Below are 27,338 nucleotides of genomic sequence, written 5' to 3'. Positions count from 1 at the left end.
CATGCAGACTGGCGTGAGGTCTGGAACAGTTAAGGGAAATTATAGTAGCAAATGAAGTACGTAGTTGAAGTAATACTTAACTTTATTCCATAATTGGTGAACCTCGCTCTTGACGGTATAGGTTTTACAATCTCAATATTAACTGGTAATGGCGCCTTGCTAGGTCGTAGCAAATGACGTAGCTGAAGGCTATGCTAACTATCGTCTCGGCAAATGAGAGCGTATTTGTCAGTGTAGCTTCGCTAGCAAAGTCGGCTGTACAACTGGGGCGAGTGCTAGGAAGTCTCTCTAGACCTGCCGTGTGGTGGCGCTCGGTCTGCAATCACTGACAGTGGCGACACGCGGGTCCGACGTATACTAACGGACCGCGGCCGATTTAAAGGCTACCACCTAGCAAGTGTGGTGTCTGACGGTGACACCACAGAACCGTTATAGTGGCAGCAAAGCCAGGGAAAACTATGTCCTACACGACATTAGGAGGCATCCCATGACTGTCCGCCCCAGTAGCTGAGTGGTCAGCGTGACGGATTGCCGTCCTCCGGGCCCGGGTTCGATTCCCGGCTGGGTCGGAGATTTTCTCCGCTCAGGGACTGGGTGTTGTGTTGTGTTCATCATCATTTCATCCCCATCCGGCGTGCAGGTCGCCCAATGTGGCGCCGAATGTAATAAGACCTGCGCCAAGGCGGCCGGACCTGCCCCGCGAGGGGCCTCCCGGCCAATGACGCCAAACGCTCATTTCATTTCATCCCATGACTTTCATCACGTCAGTGTAGTTTCGAGAATGTTTGTCATAGAGTGTGACGTCACATAGATACACTTCCAGATCGCAGGAGAAACGACAGCCGCCTTCACTATGCTATTTTTTCCCGGAGTCATGGGTGTTTCCGTCAGTATTTACGTCACACACAGAACTATGAATCGTATTTTCCTTGTTTGTCCCAGATGCCTACATACAAATCTGTAAAGTCACAGTAAAGTCTTAAGGGGATACAGAATCGCTTACAATGTTCAAATATGCCTACTATAGGGAAAATTTTCACACAGACTACTGGAGACACAGGGATAAAATTTTTACTGTACTTGCATTGATATGTTATAACTATACTGAAACAACAGTTTATTGTCAAAGTATTTTCTTAAAGAGATATTTTACATTTATTTTTAAGTAAATTTTTCCCATCACTTTTTACTAGATCATAACCCCTAAGTCTTTTGTAAATAAAGTAATTAAAAAATCGTTGTTTCAGTGTATAAAAGAAACCCATGTGACTCAGTCATAAAAATTTCAGACTTCCAGGTTCACCAGTACCTGAGATAATGTTTCTAGAAGAACTAAAAAGCAAACTTACGGGAAACGGAGAAAGAAGATTAAAACATTCCTGATCCATAGTTAATACCCCCTTCACAGTTTTCATAATCATCTTCAAGTCTTCTTTTGGCACCCCTCTGCACCTTTCTTGCTTTTTTCACTAATGTCTTGATTATATTGTCAGCATGCGTTAGTCTGTGCTGATCTAAAGTCAACATAGCACGTACTGTGCGGGAACCAACACACAAACCCAACTTTTGACGAACCTGGCATTTAGTTATATTCCCAAGATTGAAGGTTGCCACAGCATCATACATACAAAAATGTAGTGTATTAATTCCGACAAACACTGTTTTTGGAACACGATGCCTTATCACACTATTCAAGCACTCGTTGGGGTTCTGCGTTTTTCCATGAAGACATTTCATCACAAGAATTCTGTCAGCCAGATCTCTGAAAATGGGCTTTATTTCTTCCATGATGGCTAATGGTAGACTGTGGTGGTGAATGTATTTCTCTCCAGTTGTTAGTCCCCTGTTGTATTTACACCAGCTCTTTTCACCTTTGGGGTCACAAACCATGTTATGGGTGCTCATCTGTGGATGCGGTGTGGAAATGCAAAGTCCATATAGCTTTCCTCATTTCTTCAAGATTTCCTGTATTTTGACTGATTGCAAGGCCATAGCAATTCTGAATGTGGTTTATTATGGAATCAGCCAATCTTCCTTTCCCATGCAAGGTTTTCCCATCATCTAGTTCTTTCCCTTTCAGATCTGATTTTAACCTTTTCAGCCTGGCACCCATTCTCTTCTGCACGTGTCCTATACATTCAAGTTTACTTATATTTATGCTGTTCCCATATGGTTTGCTTTCCAAAACTTCTTTGAATGCTTTAGAGCCACCATCTCCCAGATGCTTGACATAGCGAACATTATACCACTCTGAAGAGCAATGAAAAATTTTTTTCACCCCAGCAACCTCCATGCCACCACTACTACCATAATAATTAGCAACACAGTCATCACTATGTTCATTTTTCAGCCTGTCTATGCATCTATAGTATTTAGACATTATTGCAACATCAATAATCTTGCCAGTGTCAACGCTAGTTGCTGTTACAACACCATTGTTGGAGGTGTGACCCCTTTTTCGTCCCGTGCCATCAAAATCGGCTGTGAGGTCACGACTGCCATCATTTTCTTTCTCTACTTCTTTCACAGCTACCTGAGTTGACTTCTGTGCTACATCTTCAACTGCAGATCCTAGTACATAGTTGTAAGCATCATACTTTGAAGGTAAACTTGGATGATTTAGAACACCACATAGCATATCACCAGCTGCTTTGCCCCTTAACAATTGCTCGCAATCCATAAACTAACGAAATATTTACACTATAAAGTTCAGTTTTCTTGTATCCATTATTTACAGTTACTGAAATAGAACTTGGAAACTTACAGCTGTACTTACAAACACTGCATATGAAATTAAACTGGTCAGCCAAACCAACATGGGGTTCTACTTTCAGAGAAACATTTCCTTGACATTTTTTGCAGCACACACTTTCAAGAGCTTCGCACAATATACTCGTATCAACGAGTTCAAAAACTTCTTTCCCTTTATCAAGTAAATTATATTTCTCTTCAAAATCTCTTAGTGTTTTATGAGAAGCACTGTTTTCATTTGGAGTAAGTTCGTTTGGCAAATCAATAGTAAGTGGACTCACATTTTCCAACAGTGATGATGAAGAACTGCTTTGCTTTGCTAATGAATCATTTCTTTTCTTTTGCCAGTTCACACGCTTTTTAAACACTTTTGCTCTAGCTCTAGGCATTTTTACTGCGAAAAATGAAGCACTAAATACGAAATAACTCGACAATAACAACTTTCATATAGCACACTGTTTACAAACAATCCCACCACAAAGTCAAAGAGTAACATGAGGAATCCAAAGCGAAAGATTTTCGGACAAATAGTGTATAAAGTGTCGCTGAAAACCGGGATATTTGAATTCATGTCACCGAAACAAGGCCCCAGGAGTAGACAACATTCCATTAGAACTACTGACAGCCTTGGGAGAGCCAGTCCTGACGAAACTCTACCAACTGGTGAGCAAGATGTATGAAACAGGCGAAATACCCTCAGACTTCAAGAAGAACATAATAATTCCTATCCCAAAGAAAGCAGGTGTTGACAAATGTGAAAATTACCGAACTATCAGTTTAATAAGTCACGGCTGCAAAATACTAGCGCGAATTCTTTACAGACGAATGGAAAAACTAGTAGAAGCCGACCTCGGGGAAGATCAGTTTGGATTCCGTAGAAATGTTGGAACACGTGAGGCAATGCTGACCCTACGACTTACCTTAGAAGCTAGATTAAGAAAAGGCAAACCTACGTTTCTAGCATTTGCAGACTTAGAGAAAGCTTTTGAAAATGTTGACTGGAATACTCTATTTCAAATTCTAAAGGTGGCAGGGGTAAAATACAGGGAGCGAAAGGCTATTTACAATTTGTACAGAAACCAGATGGCAGTTGTAAGAGTCGAGGGACATGAAAGGGAAGCAGTGGTTGGGAAAGGAGTGAGACAGGATTGTAGTCTCTCCGCGATGTTATTCAATCTGTATATTGAGCAAGCAGTGAAGGAAACAAAAGAAAAATTCGGAGTAGGTATTAAAATCCATGGAGAAGAAATAAAAACTTTGAGGTTCGCCGATGACATTGTAATTCTGTCAGAGACAGCAAAGGACTTGGAAGAGCAATTGAATGGAATGGATAGTGTCTTGAAAGGAGGGTATAAGATGAACATCAACAAACGCGAAACGAGGATAGTGGAATGTAGTCGAATTAAGTCGGGTGATGCTGAGGGAATTAGATTAGGAAATGAGACACTTAAAGATGTAAAGGAGTTTTGCTATTTGGGGAGCAAAATAACTGATGATGGTCGAAGTAGAGAGTATATAAAATGTAGACTGGCAATGGAAAGGAAATTGTTTCTGAAGAAGTGGAATTTGTTAACATCGAGTATAGATTTAGGTGTCAGGAAGTCGTTTCTGAAAGTATTTGTATGGATTGTAGCCATGTATGGAAGTGAAACATGGACGATAAATAGTTTGAACAAGAAGAGAATAGAAGCTTTCGAAATGTGGTGCTACAGAAGAATACTGAAGATTAGATGGGTAGATCACATAACTAATGAGGAAGTATTGAATAGGATTGGGGAGAAGAGAAGTCTGTGGCACAACTTGACTAGAAGAAGGGATCGGTTGGTAGGACATGTGTTGAGGCATCAAGGGATCACCAATTTAGTATTGGAGGGCAGTGTGGAGGGTAAAAATCGTAGAGGGAGACCAAGAGATGAATACACTAAGCAGATTCAGAAGGATGTAGGCTGCAGTAGGTACTGGGAGATGAAGAAGCTTGCACAGGATAGAGTAGCATGGAGAGCTGCATCAAACCAGTCTCAGGACTGAAGACCAAAACAACAAACAACCAATGTACTGCCAAAAAGTGTATGGTCAGCCATGATAGATGTGTATAACTAAAGTGCAATACCCGATATCACAAATCTATAAAAATAAAATAGTTATAATTCTAGCAGAGCTATGTATGATACGTCATTTTAAAGAGGAAACTTGGAGGAATATAATACGTCAATAAAACCTTTCGATTTCTGGTCACGATATCTCAGGACAAATTGTTCGGTCATTTCTAAGAAGCTCTAGATCATACTGCAATTGTTTCCTGGTCATTACCAATTGCGGAACATGATAAACTGCGCTTTTTTAAAGATCGTGCATTCAATAGGAAATATGTTTCTGCATATTTAAATCGTCGTGCTGTTGAAGGAGACTAATTCTTTTCTTTCCTTTCTCTATTCGCTGATCGTCCGTTGCCGTCGTACACTTATCGAAATACTGCCGCGAAATGTGTCAGGAATCAACTGAAGAGACGGCACGTTAGCAACTATCGTTTCATGTGGCTTTGTCGTGAATCCGCCAACAGTTAGTTGAGCAGTGAACCAAGCTATCGAGAAATATGTTTGCTTGCTGTAGAGTTAAACACAATGCTTCTCTGCGATCAGGACGGTGCTGGCAATTGCGGGTGCATTGTGCTTTGATAACAATGGAACGGCATTGTTTGTGAGCAGAACAATTGCACTCTTCAGAAAAGGCGGGACGTTGGAGAACACAGCTGCGCCACACAGATGCTGGTATTCATTCAGTGCGATAGCAGCGCCTACGGTTGGCCGTATGAAGAATTGCAGAGCATTCTGTACGGCACTTGCGGCAGTCTTACAAGAGGCTTAACGTGTATCAACTTGTTGGTTTATACTCTTTGGGAAGCAGGGTCTCAACAGACTCGTTATGAGAAATGTATGTGATTCACTGTTATTTTCGATTCTAATGTTGTTAATGGTATTACTCCACTTTTTTTGTCCTGGTTATCCTGCGTAAATCTAGGTAACCACATTTTTTCAAGTAAAATAACTGACAGGCAAGTGTTTCTTTTAAACTATTGCCTTAGGCATATACAGGGTGAGTCACTAACTATTGCCACCAAGAATAACTCCGGAAGTATGATAGGAGCTCAAAAGTTTGTAGGACAAAAGCTGCATGGGACAATGGGGGCCATAATGTGACGTTGTTCTTTGTTGCAGCGGGGGTCGCTTCAGACATATGAAGGTCAACTTTGTTTTTTTTTAAAATGGGATGCTATAGTTTGGTACTTATTTTCTGATAGCGGATATTGAGGCGAATCCGATGACGTGTAACAGTAAGGTCTTTGAAGGTCAACGAAGTGATGACCATTAGTACCAATGCAGTGCTGCAATCTTCTTATCATGGACTGAGAGGTATTCCTTATCACATCGGCACTTATCGAAGCACATGCTCTGAAGTTCTCTCTCTCATATCTTCAGGTGTAGTTGGAACGTCTTTATAAACAATGTCTTTTACGAATCCCCACAAGAAAAAGTCCAGATGCGTCAAGTCTGGTGAACGAGCCGGCCACGACGCATCTCCTCCGCGTCCAATCCAACGATTTGGGAATTGTGTCTGCAACTCATTTCTAGCCATCACCGAAAAACGTGCCGGACACCCATCGTGCTGATACATTCTGTTCCTTGTTCCTAAAAGTATTTCTTCCAATAACGGACCTAATGTTTCTTGCAGGAATGTGTGTACTTCCTATCATGAACACTTCCTTCCATGAAATAGGGGCCTACAATTCTGTCCTCCAGAATCCCACACTATGCATTCATCGACCACGTTTTTTGGTGTGCAACTTGCCGCAGCCAACATGGATTTTCAGTTGCCCAATAATGCATGTTATGCAAATTAACATTTCCATGGTTCGTGAATGTAGCCTCGTCAGTAAATTTTGGAAATTTGTGGGAAGTTCCCATGGGACCAAACAGCTGAGGTCATCGGACTTTAGGCTTACACAGTAATCTAACTTAAACTAAATTACGGCCGGCCGGAGTGGCCGAGCGGTTAAAGGCGCTACAGTCTGGAACCGCACGACCGCTACGGTCGCAGGTTCGAATCCTGCCTCGGGCATGGATGTATGTGATGTCCTTAGGTTAGTTAGGTTTAAGTAGTTCTAAGTTCTAGGGGACTTATGACCACCGCAGTTGAGTCCCATAGTGCTCAGAGCCATTTTTGAAACTAATTTACGCTAAGGACAACACACACACACCCATGCTCGAGGGAGGACTCGAACCTCCGATGGGGGGGGGGGGGGGGGGGGAGTCGCGCGAACCGTGGCAAGGCGCCCTGAGACCACGAGGCTACTCCGCGCAGCGTCAGTAAATAAAATCAAATTAATAAATGTGCCATCCATCCGAATTTGGAGTTGAGCCCATCGGCAGAATTCAATGCGACGCATACAATCCGTAGCAGTTAATTCTTGGTGGAGACTGATATGGTAAGGACGATATTTATGGCGATGCTGAACACAAACAACACTACTCTGGCTCATGCCAGATTCCCTTGCGATTTGACGCGAACTCACACAAGGATCTCGAACCTTTAGTAACTCTCCTTTGCTGGATATGTTTCCGATGCGTTAAATATTCAGTTGTTCTCAATTTATCACACACATATTTAAATGTACGACGTGTAGGGTGAGTACGTTGAGGATATCTTTCAGCGTATAAGCCTCTGCTCTCACTGAATTTCGTTGACATTCCCCGTAAATGAGAAGCATATCGACTTGTTCTTCGAAGGAATACACCATTCACATTCGCTTGAGTCGACGATAGTAGTCTTACCGTTACTAATAGTGTTGTATTGCGAAACCGTGGAATGGTGTTTACATGTCAACGGCACGTTAGACGGATACACCGTATTCGGCCAACATTTATTATTTGCACGATATAAGAGAGCGAATTGTCAGAGCATGTGCTTCGATAAGTGCCGATGTGATAAGGAATACCACTCAGTCCATGATAAGAAGATTGCAGCACTGCACTGATACCAATGGTCATCACTTCGAACACCTTCTGTAAATGGACGTTAATGCTCCTTTTTGACGCAACTGACCTTCAAAGATCTTACTGTTACACATCATTGGATTAGTCTCGATAGCCGCTATCAGAAAATAAGCACCAAACTTTAGCATCCCATTTGAAGAAAAAAAAAACTCACCTTCATATCTCTGACGCAACCTCACCAGCAACAAAAGACAAACGTCATACACGTATTACGGCCCCCGTTGTCCCATGCAACTTTTGTCCCACAAACTCTTCAGCTCCTACCATACTTTAGGAGTTATTCCAGGAGGCAGTATTTAATGACTCACCCTGTATACACATTCTTCAAAAGAGACGAAGAATCTCTCACGTTCTTAAAACGCTTAACTGGAGAAGTCTGCCAGTATGTGACATAATGGTTTTAAACTCTTTTTTTCACTGTAAAATAAATACCAGGTATTGGACAGCGGAAGACGTCAACTTTTTGAGCTGACACGTGTACTTCACATGTTATTTCACAAACTGCTTCAGACGTCTAAGGCGCTTTCGTGGCTATAATGGCACAACTCCACTGGCCGCTATCGGGGACAGTCACGCGATATGACGGGCAGGCTTCGTTACTGGCGCATGCGAGTCCTGTAGGTAGATCTACCTGCCACAATTTATACGTGACCCCATTAGCATCAGTTTACGGAGTAACAGAAGACGACGGGTCTTCCAGGTATGAAACGGCCGGAGGAGAAATAGACCGACAGCTTACATTTTATTTACGTGATAAAGCAGATAAGTCTTGTAGAACAACACAAATGGCACTCAAATGATGGGTGTCCAATCTCTGGCAGTGCAGCGAAAACATACTTAACATTTCCATGATGCATAGAACTGATTAAATACTGCGACCGGATTACGAGATTTACACAATAAGTCTTTTTCAACTGCAGTTACTATTATATTGCAATTATTACTGGCACGATGCTTTTCGGCTGCATGCTACCAACAACAAATGTTTAAGCATTGTTTATATATTAGTTATTATATAACACATTCCTGTGAAGGGCGAAAATATTTTGTGCAGGGCTTGCAAGTGAGGGTATGTTTCGGAATATTGTGGAACTTGTCCAGAAAGGCTAATTTATGTTAGTGTGCACCATTGTGTATATTCAGAAATAATCTCAATTTTTGCTTAAATGCAGAAGGAACATATTTGCCACACAGAACACAGACACATCACCATCACTTCACAGTTTCCCAAGCAGCTGCTTACAGGGGAGAGGCTGGGGCATGCTAATACTCTTACAATACGTACACTGTCGGTACTGGTAGTTCTTTTTTGTAGAAAAAAAAAGCTTATGTCATGGCTCATTGCTGTGTGATTTTCAATATTTACTTAATTAGCCGCTCGGGAGTAGCCGAGCGGTCTAAGGCGCTGCAGTCATGTACTGTGCGGCTGATCCCGGCGGAGGTTCGAATCCTCCCTCGCGCATGGGTGTGTGTGTGTGTGTGTGTGTGTGTGTGTGTTTGTCCTTAGGATAATTTAGGTTAAGTAGTGTGTAAGCTTAAGGACTGATGACCTTAGCAGTTAAGTCCCATAAGATTTCACACACATTTGAACATTTTTTTAACTTAATTAAGGAGCTTTTTAATGGGGCATGGGCTCTATAGATAACTCTGCTAGTGCAGGACAAGCATTCCATGAAGATCTGAACTATGACTGGAAACAAGTATTCGGTACTGGAGTAGTTCTTAAAGAAATTTACCTTGCTACTTTCTAATTTGTCACTGAGAAGCACGTCTCTTTGTGCTATGACATCGATGTGAATATTTAAAGCCTTTCTTTTTTTTGCCACCGTCTGCAAGTGTGTAATGACAGCAATTTTGTTGTAACTATTCCTCTGACGGTACTGAATTTTTGTCACTTGGTATAAAAGTGTAATACAAAGAATTTTTTGTAAATAACAGATTTCAGCTATCAGTCGTCCTTTTTAAATTTTGTTGGCAGATCTAGATTTCAACTAGAAACTAGCCATTCTCGATGCACTATCATTTTTGATCAATGCATGTAATGCCTGTTGGTCGGGCTCCATCCATAGTTCATTGAATACTCAATGAACTGTGGATGAAGCCCGACCAACAGGCATTACATGCATTGATCAAAAATGATAGTGTATTGAGAATGGATAGTTTCTAGTTGAAATCTAGATCTGCCAACAAAATTTAAAAAGGACGACTGATAGCTGAAATCTGTTATTTACAAGTCAATACAACGGCCGCTGCGTGCAACAGCCCTCTGAATGGAAGGTAACCTGACGAAGAATGTTATAGCTACTGCAGAATGTAAGACCACAGTGAGAATTATGGGTTTTTAACTTGATTTGTTTCTCTTACAATTCCATTATAGACTGAACTATAAAAGAGAAGCAGCAATTAGGTTTTCTTTCGTCGCTAGTCTCTTCTTTTTCTTGTTCTTCATCTTCCTTCGCCTCCCGCAGACTGATCATGGGCATTTGCTTATCCGCCTGCGAGTCTTTTAGTGGACAATGCACTACTATAGCATAGCTCTTGAGTTGAGTCAGAATAGTTTGGCACCATGCCCTCATCGATGTGTCTGACTTCATTGTTACTGGGTACGTCTAGGGCACCGTAGAGTGTGATCAAGCTCCTTGTCTGATGGCCTGTGTCACAGCGCTCGTGGGTCATGAGGGTTACGCAACGCCTTCTGTCTCGTGAACTCCAAATCATGATGCGTCAGGTCCGACATCAGATAGTGCCGCCGTGGTAGCTAAATGTCAGTACTCTCCCCTGCGGTGTCAGCTCATTTTAAACAGGGTAGCTGTCTGGTAACTTTTCTGTGCTGACCGTGACCTACACATGACTATCGTTTCCTATTGGCAAGTGTAATTAACCTTACACCTTGGCTAACCATAATTAACGTGCATATATCTACCAGCTATACACAACTAAATTTAAGTCCTTACACTTTCTTTTTTTTTTTTTACGAAGTGTAATCCACTTATAGACAAATTGATTCACTAGGAAGGTTTGCGTATATAATTTATAATTACGGTAACGATGAATGTACAGAATATGTATTGTTATCTGTTTCATATTTAAGTGGCCTATGCAGTGACATCACGTGGCAGTGATAGGAGCTACATACTGATGAGCTACAGGTGAGGTGGTGTTTGGTGGAAGAAGCAATAAAGTAAACAGCCGCAAAATCCAGAGAGGAGCGAATTCTGACCAGAATCTGTACATATTATAAATTATAGTTCCCCGCCGCGTCTTCCTGGCTGTACGTGAAGCCTAATCTCAGGAACTGCTGTAGGGATTTTGTTACGATTTTCAGCAGCAGGTAGACTGCTACACGAGCAAGATTTGTGCATGTAATTTGTTACCACTATCTTCGCGACAATATACTGACTGAAGGTCTCCATTTAGTATCGACTCGCAAAACATATGGGGAAAAATACTCCCACAACTGTGAAACATCACTACATTATTAGCAACTCTCGGTCGCCCTCGAAACACACTTAGAAGAGTGCCGAAAAGTAACCGCTCCGAATTTTTTGTGTGAAAACACTTAAAGTTTTTTTAACTGAAACAAAGTTATTAACGTCTACACATTTGTAGCCCTCTGCCAATGTTCGTCGCGAGGGTGACTATGTTGAGAAATAAATACGTAGATGGGAAAAAGAAAGATGTAGAATGTTCATAGCGTTTAATTTCAAAAGCGTTTATAGTTTTCATACAACAAATTCAGAGGCATTACTTTTCAGCACGCCCTCGTAAAATTAAGGGCTGATTTTTCATTAACATTTAGCTTCAATAACTCATCTTAACTACTGTACCTACGGTGCTCACAACAGTTACTCTGAGACTAGGAAGCAGGAGATAGACCAGGGTAGCCGTCCTGTGTGGCCGAGCGGTTATAGGCGCTTCAGTCTGGAACCGCGCGACCGTTACGGTCGCAGGTTCCAATCCTGTCTCGGGCATAGTTCAAATGGCTCTGAGCACTATGGGACTCAGCACCTGCTGAGGTCATCAGTCCCCTAGAACTTAGAACTACTTAAACCTAACTAACCTAAGGACATCACACACATCCATGCCCGAGGCAGGATTCGAACCTGCGACCGTAGCGGTTGCGCGTATCCAGACTAGCGCCTAGAACCGCTCGGCCACTCCGGCCGGCTCTCGGGCATGGATGTGTGTGATGTCCTTCGGTTAGTTAGGTTTAAGTAGTTCTAAGTTCTAGGGGACTGATGACCTCAGGTGTTAAGTCGCATAGTGCTCAGAGCCATTTGAACCATAGACCAGGGTAGTTGGGCACACTGCAGAATATCAATAGACAGTGCTATAACTCAATAATCCAATACATTTACTTATCTTCTGTAAAGCAGTCATGTAGAACACAACAAGCATTTCCAATCTCTGAATAAAGTCTTTTGTCAACTCCGATATGGCCGCTTAACCCGCTGGGCAGAACACGTAATTAGGATTGTGGAAAGGGGCCACATAAGGTTGGGGGCAGTTTCACCTTCTAATTGTAATTTATTGTAATTTACTAGCACTTTTACAACCAAAGCGGCACGTAGCCGGACCTTTACCGAATGCACCTCTTTCACGGCTGAAGGCCTCCAAACAAGAAATCTTAACAAATCAACAAGATAGAACTCCAATTAAGATAGCAATAAAATAGTTAAAAAACACCACAGCACAGTAGATCGAACAAACATATGCAAGGTGCGATACCAAAGGCTGACGGACAATTAAGTTCCAAAATTTTAAAATACACTCCTGGAAATTGAAATAAGAACACCGTGAATTCATTGTCCCAGGAAGGGGAAACTTTATTGACACATTCCTGGGGTCAGATACATCACATGATCACACTGACAGAACCACAGACACATAGACACAGGCAACAGAGCATGCACAATGTCGGCACTAGTACAGTGTATATCCACCTGTCGCAGCAATGCAGGCTGCTATTCTCCCATGGAGACGATCGTAGAGATGCTGGATGTAGTCCCGTGGAACGGCTTGCCATGCCATTTCCACCTGGCGCCTCAGTTGGACCAGCGTTCGTGCTGGACGTGCAGACCGCGTGAGACGACGCTTCATCCAGTCCCAAACATGCTCAATGGGGGACAGATCCGGAGATCTTGCTGGCCAGGGTAGTTGACTTACACCTTTTAGAGCACGTTGGGTGGCACGGGATACATGCGGACGTGCATTGTCCTGTTGGAACAGCAAGTTCCCTTGCCGGTCTAGGAATGGTAGAACGATGGGTTCGATGACGGTTTGGATGTACCGTGCACTATTCAGTGTCCCCTCGACGATCACCAGTGGTGTACGGCCAGTGTAGGAGATCGCTCCCCACACCATGATGCCGGGTGTTGGCCCTGTGTGCCTCGGTCGTATGCAGTCCTGATTGTGGCGCTCACCTGCACGGCGCCAAACACGCATACGACCATCTTTGGCACCAAGGCAGAAGCGACTCTCATCGCTGAAGACGACACGTCTCCATTCGTCCCTCCATTCACGCCTGTCGCGACACCACTGGAGGCGGGCTGCACGATGTTGGGGCGTGAGCGGAAGACGGCCTAACGGTGTGCGGGACCGTAGCCCAGCTTCATGGAGACGGTTGCGAATGGTCCTCGCCGATACCCCAGGAGCAACAGTGTCCCTAATTTGCTGGGAAGTGGCGGTGCGGTCCCCTACGGCACTGCGGAGGATCCTACGGTCTTGGCGTGCATCCGTGCGTCGCTGCGGTCCGGTCCCAGGTCGACGGGCACGTGCACCTTCCGCCGACCACTGGCGACAACATCGATGTACTGTGGAGACCTCACGCCCCACGTGTTGAGCAATTCGGCGGTACGTCCACCCGGCCTCCCGCATGCCCACTATACGCCCTCGCTCAAAGTCCGTCAACTGCACATACGGTTCACGTCCACGCTGTCGCGGCATGCTACCAGTGTTAAAGACTGCGATGGAGCTCCGTATGCCACGGCAAACTGGCTGACACTGACGGCGGCGGTGCACAAATGCTGCGCAGCTAGCGCCATTCGACGGCCAACACCGCGGTTCCTGGTGTGTCCGCTGTGCCGTGCGTGTGATCATTGCTTGTACAGCCCTCTCGCAGTGTCCGGAGCAAGTATGATGATGTTTGGTTAGTGGGGCGCTCAACTGCGTGGTTATCAGCGCCCGTACAATTTCCCAACCTTTGCTCTGTCCAATTTCGCCACTTTCCTGGATGATGATGAAATGATGAGGACAACACAAACACCCAGTCATCTCGAGGCAGGTGAAAATCCCTGACCCCGCCGGGAATCGAACCCGGGACCCCGTGCTCGGGAAGCGAGAACGCTTCCGCGAGACCACGAGCGGCGGACCCGGAGCAAGTATGGTGGGTCTGACACACCGGTGTCAATGTGTTCTTTTTTCCATTTCCAGGAGTGTATAAACCTTATCATCAATATCATTTACCTTACCTCTTGTCCACCAAAACTTCAATAATCATCAACTTCACACAATCACAATACCTCAATAATACCTCTTCAATACATCGATACATATAAACCTTATTACCAATATCATTTCACTTCCATAACAACTCTTTCCTCTAGTCAGTCTCCTCGAACAAGTACAGATAAAATCCTAGTGCAAACTTCAATTCATCATCACATACAATCCGAAGACACAATGTCCACACACAACCTCTGTGGAATCCACCTGACCCAAATCTTCTACTCATTATGAATTATAGAATACATTTGGGTTACCTTGTCCATCATTAAATAAAAGAAATGCCTACATGACCTCTAACAGACTTTAGTTCGAAAAACTCTCAGTAATTAAGTACGATTACAGAGTGTGAATGATCATAATACACTCCTGGAAATTGAGATAAGAACACCGTGAATTCATTGTCCCAGGAAGGGGAAACTTTATTGACACATTCCTGGGGTCAGATACATCACATGATCACACTGACAGAACCACAGGCACATAGACACAGGCAACAGAGCATGCACAATGTCGGCACTAGTACATTGTATATCCACCTTTCGCAGCAATGCAGGCTGCTATTCTCCCATGGAGACGATCGTAGAGATGCTGGATGTAGTCCTGTGGAACGGCTTGCCATGCCATTTCCACCTGGCGCCTCAGTTGGACCAACGTTCGTGCTGGACGTGCAGACCGCGTGAGACGACGCTTCATCCAGTCCCAAACATGCTCAATGGGGGACAGATCCGGAGATCTTGCTGGCCATGGTAGTTGACTTACACCTTCTAGAGCACGTTGGGTGGCACGGGATACATGCGGACGTGCATTGTCCTGTTGGAACAGCAAGTTACCTTGCCGGTCTAGGAATGGTAGAACGATGGGTTCGATGACGGTTTGGATGTACCGTGCACTATTCAGTGTCCCCTCGACGATCACCAGTGGTGTACGGCCAGTGTAGGAGATCGCTCCCCACACCATGATGCCGGGTGTTGGCCCTGTGTGCCTCGGTCGTATGCAGTCCTGATTGTGGCGCTCACCTGCACGGCGCCAAACACGCATACGACCATCATTGGCACCAAGGCAGAAGCGACTCTCATCGCTGAAGACGACAAGTCTCCATTCGTCCCTCCATTCACGCCTGTCGCGACACCACTGGAGGCGGGCTGCACGATGTTGGGGCGTGAGCGGAAGACGGCCTAACGGTGTGCGGGACCGTAGCCCAGCTTCATGGAGACGGTTGCGAATGGTCCTCGCCGATACCCCAGGAGCAACAGTGTCCCTAATTTGCTGGGAAGTGGCGGTGCGGTCCCCTACGGCACTGCGGAGGATCCTACGGTCTTGGCGTGCATCCGTGCGTCGCTGCGGTCCGGTCCCAGGTCGACGGGCACGTGCACCTTCCGCCGACCACTGGCGACAACATCGATGTACTGTGGAGACCTCACGACCCACGTGTTGAGCAATTCGGCGGTACGTCCACCCGGCCTCCCGCATGCCCACTATACGCCCTCGCTCAAAGTCCGTCAACTGCACATACGGTTCACGTCCACGCTGTCGCGGCATGCTACCAGTGTTAAAGACTGCGATGGAGCTCCGTATGCCACGGCAAACTGGCTGACACTGACGGCGGCGGTGCACAAATGCTGCGCAGCTAGCGCCATTCGACGGCCAACACCGCGGTTCCTGGTGTGTCCGCTGTGCTGTGCGTGTGATCATTGCTTGTACAGCCCTCTCGCAGTGTCCGGAGCAAGTATGGTGGGTCTGACACACCGGTGTCAATGTGTTCTTTTTTCCATTTCCAGGAGTGTATTTCACAGTGTGTACACCACTTCCAGAATCATGGCTGAAGCAAACATGTGGAGTATTTTTTGTGTCAAGTGTCACTCGCTATTTCAATTGCTCACGAAGAATGCAGTGTAATAACTGTCAATAGTCTAAACCTAGTGTTGGTATGTCATGTCGTTAGCTTCCTTCCTATTAGCATAAATTTATATAGCTTCCATAAAACCTCCAGCTCCTGTGACTTCTATGACGTTTCTTGTACTAATGTAGTTCGTCGAATTACTGCAGTTCATATATAAAGCACTGAGCGTAAGCAAAACATGCATTAGCGAGTAAATATACCAGTGGAGAACTGAATGTCAACAAGTGGATGCAGCACAATTCCTACAACGAGGTTCTGCCAAGCAAACAATCTATAATTAATACCATAGTGTGACCTAAGCTCCATGTTTGTACACCGTATATAAGCATTTCTATATACCAAATTAAAGAGTAGTTATGACAACAAACAGAAATGTATAAATATGCAATCCATACGCAAAGCAGCAAATATGTATCTTACATAATAAACAGGTCATTAGCATCATATCAGCATAAGCCAATAAACGTTCATATGTAATTTTAATAAGTAAACATGAAGGCGCAAGCAGATAAATCACAAAGTGTAACCTACATACATAACCACATCAGCACAATTAATCAAGTGACAATTATAATTTAAATAAATAAGCACAGCAGGCACATAATAGAAAAATATGACATCAGTGAAAAAGCAGTGCAGCCAAGCGATGCATAATATACACAAGTAACAACCCTGTTCATTAATCAATCATTGTCAAATCAGTTAATGTACACAAGCACGTCGCTTCACAAGTAAATTCATAGAACATGAAATTTAGCACAAAGTATGAGTCACGTAATCGGGAGCAGCAAATTACGTCTGAAGTACGTACCTTAGTGGAAATATGTTACCTGAAAAATAAACTCAATTAATAGTTACCTTTTTGGTTTATTAGTTTCTTCTTCAAAATTACATTCTTCCTGAAAATTTCTCGACAGCAAGTCCTCTTAACGTCGGACATATACAGAATTTACCTGAAGGTCTTAAATATTTTATACAATCGTATCCTGAAAAATACTGAACGTTAATAACATAATTTATCAAGTCACTATAGCTTTATACTGAATTTTTTCGGAGAAATTATACTGTGTATTTGTTTACGGCTGTCAGTGCATTCGCACTGAGCGCTCGATCAGCTGTAGGCGCGTGACGTAGGAAGTAATTGTTTGCGGTCAACGACTGCCTTGTGCGGCGCGCAGACTTCACTGTTGCTTTGAGTATCTGCCGCCGCCGGAACACGGCGCGGTATCCTTGCATTCTTCGTGTGTTTACGTACAACTGTTAGTGAATCATTCCACACCTGTGACAGTCGCGTCGCGCATGAAAGAGGGTCGGTTGCATCTTTTAAATCGCCGCTACTTTTTTGTCACATGTGCGCGCGCTCCTATTCAAGCCACTGTGTTTCATTCTTGCGACAAATAAATCGCGCGACGGAAAATCGCCAGTGCGCGCCTAGCCTTAGTTGCTCAAAAGTATGTCATTCCACAAAAATTTTAACGTTAGATATATGATGTATTCCCTTAGAGCGCCGAGATTTAAGAGTTTCTACTTCAACAGTGTTATCGTGAATAATTTTGCGAATCCTATTTGGACCGTTATAAAGCAGAAAAAATTTGCAAGCCTTTTCCTTTGTGAGACAAACGATGAGACTTAATTAACACCTTCTGACCAACTGACAAAGTTTTTAAACGACCAGGATGTTTAGCTGATTTCTCTCTTCTAGCAGCCGCAGATGCAATATTTCGTAGAGCCAGGTTGACAACTTCAGAATGCCGCAGTTTCTGTGCAGGCGGAAAAGGAACGATTTCAGAAATGCGATTTGTCGGTGCTTTGTTTTTTAATATCAGTATAGGTGGTAAAGAAGTTGAGTCATTAGGAAGGTCATTCAAAATGTTTTGAAAAATATGAAGATACTGATCCCAAGTTCTGTGATTCTGATGACAAAGACGACACAATTTATTGATTTCCTTCAACCATCTCTCTGAAGCGTTAAATTGAGGGTGATAAAGTGAAATGAAAATTGGTTTAATCTTACGACACCGTAGAGTACGAATCCAGATTTTAGAACGAAACTGTGATCCATTATCTGATATAACTTTATCAACATGACCCACTTCTTTAAGAAAATGTTTGATGAAAGCATTAGATACTGAACGAGCTGTTGCTTTGCGTAAAGGTGTAAAACACACATATTTTGATGTCAGTTCCACTGCTATGAAAATGTACGCAAAACCATTAGTAGAACGAACCACTGGACCGAACAAATCGACTGCAGCCATGTCCTTTAATTTCGCTGGAATGATAGGAAACAACGGTGCTCTGTGAGAAATAGTTGGCGGCTTAGCCTTTTGACATAATTTGCATTTGGCAAGAACAAATCGAATACGTTTTTCCATATTACTGAAGTAACAATTTTCTCGCAATTTATGAAAGCATTTTCTGGGACCAAAGTGTGCATAACTGAAATGTGTGTACCAAATCAATTTATTAACCCACTCATCAGGAATACAAACTAACCAAACAGAGCTATCAATCGATTTTCGTTTAAAAAGAACTAAATAATACTGTCTGATCGCTACGCATTCCTTTCTCCTCCACTTCTCCTTAATGTCCTTCCAGATTGGATCCTTATTTTGCTCCTTAGCGATGTCCTGGAGCGAAGAAAAAATAAAATTCTCGAACGCAACACCTTGAATATACATCAAACAATAATTGTTTTCTTTGCAGTCCTCTTCGGCACTTTGTTTCAAACCCATAGGTGCTCGTGATAAAGCATCAGCAATAATATTTGAAGATCCCTGTATGTAAACAATACTAAAATCAAATTCCTGTAGGTACAGCGCCCATCGTGACAATCTTCCATGAGTTAATTTTGTTGACATAAGAAATTCCAGAGCTCGATGATCGGTGTAAACCTTAGTATGTCTGCCATACAAAAATATGCGAAATTTTGTGAAGGCCCAAACAACGGCCAAGGCTTCAAGTTCCATAATCGAATAATTCTTTTCTGATTTAGAGAGAACACGACTTCCAAATGCAATAGTTTTCTGTATTACAACGCCGTTTTCTTCTATCTCTTGAAATAAATGTGCACCTAGGCCTTTGTATGATGAGTCCGTCGCCAAACAAAAATCTATAGATAAATCCGGATGTGAAAGAAGTGGAGCAGCAACTAAAGCATCACGAAGTTGTTCAAATTCTGATTGAGCTTCCTCATCCCAACACCAATTAGAATTCTTTCCAGATAGTTCACATAAACGAGGTGTGGCCAAATCGTCCAATCTAACAAAGCGTCTAAGAAAATTACAGACACCAAGGAAACTACGAACATCACGTTTTGTGGTAGGAACAGCATAATTACGAATAGCGTCTAGTTTCTCTGGATCAGGAAGAATACCTTCTGTAGAAATAATGTGACCGAGAAATTTCACCTGAGAACGACCAAATTCAGATTTTTCCAGGTTCACTGTAATGCCAACTCTTGCAAAAATACGTAATAATGAATCCAAAATTTTGTTATGCTCACTCCAAGAACGTTTAGCAATAAGAATATCGTCAACATATGAAGTAATATTGTCACGAAGATAAACAGGTAAAATTTCGTTTCAACTACGAATGAATGCTGCTGAAGATACAGTAAGTCCAAACGGTAATTTCCGAAATCGCTTTTGGGTAAAATAGTCATATCCGGTTATTTTTTACACGCTCTCTAGATAGATTGATAGTCGAAGAGTTGTTTCGATGGATGCAAAGAATAGTAAAAGAGTAGGCAGCAGCGCAGAAAACTAAAAGGGAAATAGCGCTACTACAGCTCGGGGCCCTGTGCACGCTACGGCACATATTCACTTAGAGTAGTGAATCCCCTGAGGACTTTAATAGCCGCACATAAATTCCAGTTTGTGACATAGTGGCCAATTTGGTGGAAGTGCGTACATAAATTGATCTAACCATGAACATGGATGTATGTCGTTCTTAGAAATACGAAAGATCTTAAATTTCCGAACAGTTAAGAAGTGTTTATAGTCAAAGTTTTCACCTCGAGGCGACAAAGATCTACCGCGTCTGTCCCAGCCCGAATGTCGATTATTGTCAAGTTCGCGCGCCTGGCGCTCTCTTGTTGCATCTCGTAAATGAAATAAATTACTATCTTCAAAACCCGCTGCTATCGGTGATTCCAAATTTCTTCTACCGTCTTTTCCTACGATTTTGCTTTCAATTTGTTTGACTTGCTTTTCTAATGCCTCAAATTCCCTTTTAACGCATTCATTAAATTTTCCGTGATTTTCGACATGCTTATTTATGTTCTGGTACTCTTCGGTTTCTGAAAATGGTAATGGAGCTGTATCATCCGAATCTCTGTCCCCATTTAAACTAAGATTTGTCAATTTATCTGAAATCTCCTCCACTCTTTCCGATAAGTTTACGTCTGCCATAAGTGTCGCGACTCGGGTTTCAGCATTGACACATTTAGTAGTTACCTGTTCATATTGTTGTGTTAGGTTATTTAATCTGTCATTTAGTACGGATTCCTCGATTCTCTCAATTATTTCTTCCTTATCGTGTGCACGTTGTAAATTTAATTCTGAAAATTTTTGTACTATCACACGATCTTTCTCTTCCTGTTCCCTGTCCTGTTCCTCTTGTCTAATTCCTGTTGAAATTAAACTATTATTGTGAGCATTCAAAATCGTTTGTACTTCTTCTCTAATTTCTTTCTTTGATTCATCTTTCATGTTTTTAAAACATGTCCCTATTCGTGAGCCTAACTGTGTTTCCATTGTTTCCATCTCGATTTTAATTGTTCCTATTTTTGAGTCTAACCCTCTTATCATTGCTATTAATTCAGATCCCAGTGAGTCTAACCGTGTTGCCATTGTTCCCCTATATGTTTTTAATTCAGATCGTAACTGCTCCATTGTTCCCATCTCAGTTTTAAATTCAGATCGAAAATTTAATATTGCCCTTATCAACTGCTCCATATTAACTTGTTCGAAATTCTTTTCGCCTCTAACATTTCCCGTAAAACTAACTTCCTTCGTCATAGCAGTAAAGCTATCTGTGTTCGATACTATTTCAGAATCTTCTAGCGTTAATTTCGTATTCTGTAAATTTATTGATTGAGAAAAATTTTGAACTGGTTCCGGACTATTTTCCCGACTTATTAAATTGTTTTCAACTTCATTATTCATCATACTTTTGTCCTGTGTTGGCGAGTTCGCCATGTCAACAATTTCGTCATTCTCACTATCCATCATTTTTGCCTTTTTCATCGATCGCGTAATCATTTACAAAATATACAAAACTCGTCACTATATGAAAATTACACACAATGACACTTTCTCACCAACAATACCATTCACATGAAATGCTTCCCTCAAACACGATTAACGAACAATTGAAATCTTCCTAACTGCACAAAATTATCAAACCCGTATACAAGACAACAAAAATTAAATTCTGCAAAAAATACCATTAGAAGAATGACAATTACCAAATCTACACATGAAATATAGACTACAATTACTAAACTACAAATTACCACAACAATACTACTGTCTACTATTTTTACAATCAGAAGAATTCCAAGGGACGATCCGAAGCAGCGGTCGCCACGTGCATGGGGGCTTAATTGTTTTTTAAGATTATGCAAATAATTTTTACTGTCTGTCCGCTGTCTCGTAAATGGTTGGCCCTGACTAGTTTTAGTACACAGTCTGACTGCATAGAACAACAACAAAGAATGAAGTAAAACTTCCGTTAACAGAATTAATTAATTAAGTCCCCAGCAACTATAAAACGTACGAAACCAAAGCACAAGTGTAACTGTTCTGTATGTGGAAGTGTGATTCAACGTACACATCTGGCACGGTTCTTCTTCAATAAGACAAGAAATTTTAAGTACCATTTATATTGAAGTAATAAAAAAAATAGAAATACTATAATTGCGCAAGAAAACCAGAATTACACTCTAATACAAGAACACAAGCCAGATGCTTTGTTGACTGAACCTGTAATGACGCATTATTTAAGACATTGAAATAATAAAAAGAAAAGGGAATTTTTTTACCTTCATATATATTGACGAAAAGCACTCTGATCATTACAATATCTCCACTCGAACAACATCTGCTGTCTAGCCCATCAAAACTACATAAAACATGGAACAAGCACTTCCTACTACAACATCTCAACACCGACTCACTACTACCACATCTCGATAAGCACTTTCCACTACGACTTCTCCACAAGAACTCCTCACTACATCTGAACAAGAACTCTCCACTACGACATCTCGACAAGAACTGCCAGTGGAGGCAGCTGAATAATACTCTTTGGCGCAATCTCTGGCGCTGTGGCTCAGTGTAGCCACCTTTCAATACACACACAGCCGAGTCATGCACGATTGACGAGCCAAAACGCGTCATCCGGTATGACGACCGACCGACGATCGGCCAAGACCATGGCCCGGCTCAAGTGATGCGTGGCAGCAATTGTCGGGCATCCATGTCGACGCAGACCTCTCTGCCACTCCAACCCGACTGCACTAGTGCCGCATAACAACTCCCCAACTGGCAGGTCCGGACTGCGCTCCAGACTCGGTCCAACTGACTGGCAGACCCGAACTCGCGACGAAATGGTCTACCAGACAACGACCGGGAAGTAAAAGCACTCGAGCAAAGATACTACGAGAGGGGATATATCGATATGCGCTGCTAACGCCTCTCACGACCAGGGAAAGCAGCAACTCAGTGACAGTAGTAATTTAAATTAACGTAGTGAGGTGGAAGTACGTTAAAAACAGGGTATAAAATACATGATGGCGGGAACACGAGCCACGCACGGCTCAAACACAACAGTAAACTGTCTTTCTGAATAACAGTAACAGCACCCTACACTCAATAGCGCTTCAAATTATCATAAAAATTATAACAATTAAAAAGTCAAGAATGATGGGGTGTTTCCAAAAGCCACATAACTGTAAGAAGGCGCTTTATTCGCAACTGCCGGTTTCACATCAGTATCGACGCATCTTCAGGTTTATAACGGTCATATTTCTATCCTGTAGGTGGGCAATTATGAAGTCTTGGTTTTCGGGAAGCTATCTACGTTAAGCCGCGCGGGATTAGCCGAGCGGTCTGAGGCGCTGCTGTCATGGACTGTGCGGCTGGTCCCGGCGGAAGTTCGAGTCCTCCCTCAGGTATGGGTGTGTGTGTTTGTCCTTAGGATAATTTAGGTTAAATGTTGTGTAAGCTTAGGGACTGATGACCTTAGCAGTTAAGTCCCATAAGATTTTACACACGTTTGAACATTTTTATCCACGTTAAGAATCGAACCACAATGGTGGGTCGTCATAGTAAAATTGAGTGTACCCAAAAGATGCTTGTCAAAATGTACGAAGCGTGACCGCTGAATGAGCCAGGCCAGATAACCCCTCGTAGGATATGTTATAAAATCCGACAGATACCATCTGTACTAAATCAGTGAAGTAAAACTCAAAATCTCGCGTAATCTGAGTACTTCCGCCATATTGCCAACAGGCCGATGTGTACTGCTAGTCTCCACGGACTGCTTACATCACATTAGCCTGTGAGCAATAGGAGACACAGTGTACTATAGCAATGCCTACGATTGCACGAGGCACTACTAGAAGACGTAGATAATCTTTAACTGAATGAAGAAATCATTAGCTCCAGTTAAAATATTCCTCATTTACAGACAGCAAGACCCGAACAGTAATATGTACATATGAGGGAAGACATGAGCAGCAAATTTTATCTACCTAGCGCAGCCACCTCACTGAGCGAACCTGGATTCTTGGAACCGATGTCCTGCTATGTGAACAGTGATTCGCAAATGAATAAGTTATAAACAGTAAAGTCACACAGAAAAGTACACTCCTGGAAATGGAAAAAAGAACACATTGACACCGGTGTGTCAGACCCACCATACTTGCTCCGGACACTGCGAGAGGGCTGTACAAGCAATGATCACACGCACGGCACAGCGGACACACCAGGAACCGCGGTGTTGGCCGTCGAATGGCGCTAGCTGCGCAGCATTTGTGCACCGCCGCCGTCAGTGTCAGCCAGTTTGCCGTGGCATACGGAGCTCCATCGCAGTCTTTAACACTGGTAGCATGCCGCGACAGCATGGACGTGAACCGTATGTGCAGTTGACGGACTTTGAGCGAGGGCGTATAGTGGGCATGCGGGAGGCCGGGTGGACGTACCGCCGAATTGCTCAACACGTGGGGCGTGAGGTCTCCACAGTACATCGATGTTGTCGCCAGTGGTCGGCGGAAGGTGCACGTGCCCGTCGACCTGGGACCGGACCGCAGCGACGCACGGATGCACGCCAAGACCGTAGGATCCTACGCAGTGCCGTAGGGGACCGCACCGCCACTTCGCAGCAAATTAGGGACACTGTTGCTCCTGGGGTATCGGCGAGGACCATTCGCAACCGTCTCCATGAAGCTGGGCTACGGTCCCGCACACCGTTAGGCCGTCTTCCGCTCACGCCCCAACATCGTGCAGCCCGCCTCCAGTGGTGTCGCGACAGGCGTGAATGGAGGGACGAATGGAGACTTGTCGTCTTCAGCGATGAGAGTCGCTTCTGCCTTGGTGCCAATGATGGTCGTATGCGTGTTTGGCGCCGTGCAGGTGAGCGCCACAATCAGGACTGCATACGACCGAGGCACACAGGGCCAACACCCAGCATCATGGTGTGGGGAGCGATCTCCTACACTGGCCGTACACCACTGGTGATCGTCGAGGGGACACTGAATAGTGCACGGTACATCCAAACCGTCATCGAACCCATCGTTCTACCATTCCTAGACCGGCAAGGTAACTTGCTGTTCCAACAGGACAATGCACGTCCGCATGTATCCCGTGCCACCCAACGTGCTCTAGAAGGTGTAAGTCAACTACCATGGCCAGCAAGATCTCCGGATCTGTCCCCCATTGAGCATGTTTGGGACTGGATGAAGCGTCGTCTCACGCGGTCTGCACGTCCAGCACGAACGCTGGTCCAACTGAGGCGCCAGGTGGAAATGGCATGGCAAGCCGTTCCACAGGACTACATCCAGCATCTCTACGATCGTCTCCATGGGAGAATAGCAGCCTGCATTGCTGCGAAAGGTGGATATACACTGTACTAGTGCCGACATTGTGCATGCTCTGTTGCCTGTGTCTATGTGCCTGTGGTTCTGTCAGTGTGATCATGTGATGTATCTGACCCCAGGAATGTGTCAATAAAGTTTCCCCTTCCTGGGACAATGAATTCACGGTGTTCTTATTTCAATTTCCAGGAGTGTATTTCTTTGTTTTTTTAATTTTCGTGCTTTACTCACCATATCTATAGTGGATAGCGAAATGTAACCGTGATTTAAATTGGGGATTTATTTCGGTGCAGCATACCACCAGTCTTTTTTTTTAAATTTTTGAGCGATTTATTTTGATGATGAGCCTGCAGTGTCTTGCAAACTAGTTAATGGTGCACAAAAATAAAGCGTATCAAAAATTCGTAAAAATAACTGGTTGCAGAAACTTTTGTCATGATTACAGACACTATTCGAGCCTTAAAAATTATCTGCTGGAGTTAGTGATTGTCTTCAGACAGAGCGTATGCGTACGGGTGTACTAACAGTGGTTCGATTTGGCGTCCTATATTCTATTAAATAAGAGAGACAATCCAACAATATGGGGTGCTACGACGGAAGTTTGCTTCAGTTAAAACTTCCGGCCCTAGAGGGCGTGTTCGCTGTACATGATAGTCTGAAAAGCTTGTAAGGGTATTGCGAGATAGGTTGGGCTGAGAAATAATTGTTAAGAAAAACATTCGATACATTGTGCCGCTTCCGAGTTTATCAGCTTTGAAGTTAGCCAATCAGGTGTTTGCGCGCGCAAATCCAAGCGGCCAGTTGTTTGCATAACGTAGATGATGGCGCACGAGACTGCTCGGCCTTTGCCTCGGGTTCGATCCTTACTACAGTCCCATACCAATTTTTGTATCGTTCATCTCCGGCGGTACACCGCAAGGTTGCCGCCCTTCGATAGTGCCATTCCAGTGCTAATCGCAGTGCTAGGTGTTTCAGGTGTCAGCCAGCCAGCCAGCCAGCCCAGCAGAGCCGCAGTGGTCCAGCAGCAGCAGCAGCGGTCCCGGTCCCGGTCCCGGTCCCGGCCTGCAGCAGCGGTCCCGCCGGCAGCAGCCAGCCAGTCCTCCTCCTGTGGCAGCAGCAGCAGCAGCAGCAGCAGCGGTCCAGCCAGCAGCAGCAGCAGCAGCAGCAGCCCCGGCCCCGTCCGCGGCAGCAGCAGCAGCAGCAGCTGCGGCGTTCCTGTCACCCGCCGTCGCCGTCGCCGTCGCCGTCGCCGTCCGGCCCTGGTCTTCGTCCGTCTTCGTCTTCCTCCGTCTTCGTCTTCGTCTTTCCCCAGTTTGTGTCCTTTCCTTTTCGTCCTGTGCGTTTTTTCTCCCTGTCGTCATGTCCGCCCCCATCACCACCGCCACCACTGCCACCACCGCCATCGTCTATACCTCCCCTTCCGCCGCCTCCACCACTATAACATGGTGTGCCCAGTCCCACCCCCCTCCTTCCATCCCACCTCTCCTCACTCTCCCTTCGCCCTCGCTCTTTGTCGCCCCCTCTCCAGCTTCTTCCTCCCGCTCCTCTCGTTCTGATCCTTTCCCCCCACTCCCCCAGCCTGTCACTGCAGCTCCGGCTCGTGTGGTGGCCCGTCGGGCCACTGTCCATGCCCAGCTCTCCCCGTCGCCTTCGCCATCACCGCCGCCACCGCCACCGTCACCGTCACCGTCGCCTTCACCGTCACCGTCACCTTCTCCGGCGCCGACTGCTGCGTCCACGCCGGGACCTGTCCCTTCCCACCACTTCCCTATAGCTCCCGTCCCTCATGTCACCACCCGCCCTTCTGCCGCCATTAAACGCCCTAGTGGCACCCCCACCTCCTCCGCTCCCAAAAAGGCCCCGCCCCGACCTCCGTGCCCCCCCCAGGGTGCCATGGATGTCTCCCCACCTGGCCCTGCTCCCTCCTCCTCCTCCTCCTCCCCCCCCCTGTTTATACAAATACCTCCTGTCCCATCCTGATCCTTCCTTTCTCGAGGCCCGGAATCTCTCCCTCCTCCTCCACCAACAC

This window comes from Schistocerca cancellata, chromosome 7, assembly GCF_023864275.1.
Source record: "Schistocerca cancellata isolate TAMUIC-IGC-003103 chromosome 7, iqSchCanc2.1, whole genome shotgun sequence".
Lineage (NCBI taxonomy): Eukaryota > Metazoa > Arthropoda > Insecta > Orthoptera > Acrididae > Schistocerca > Schistocerca cancellata.
The sequence above is the reverse complement of the archived record's forward strand: the minus strand, read 5'-3'. Positions refer to the sequence as shown.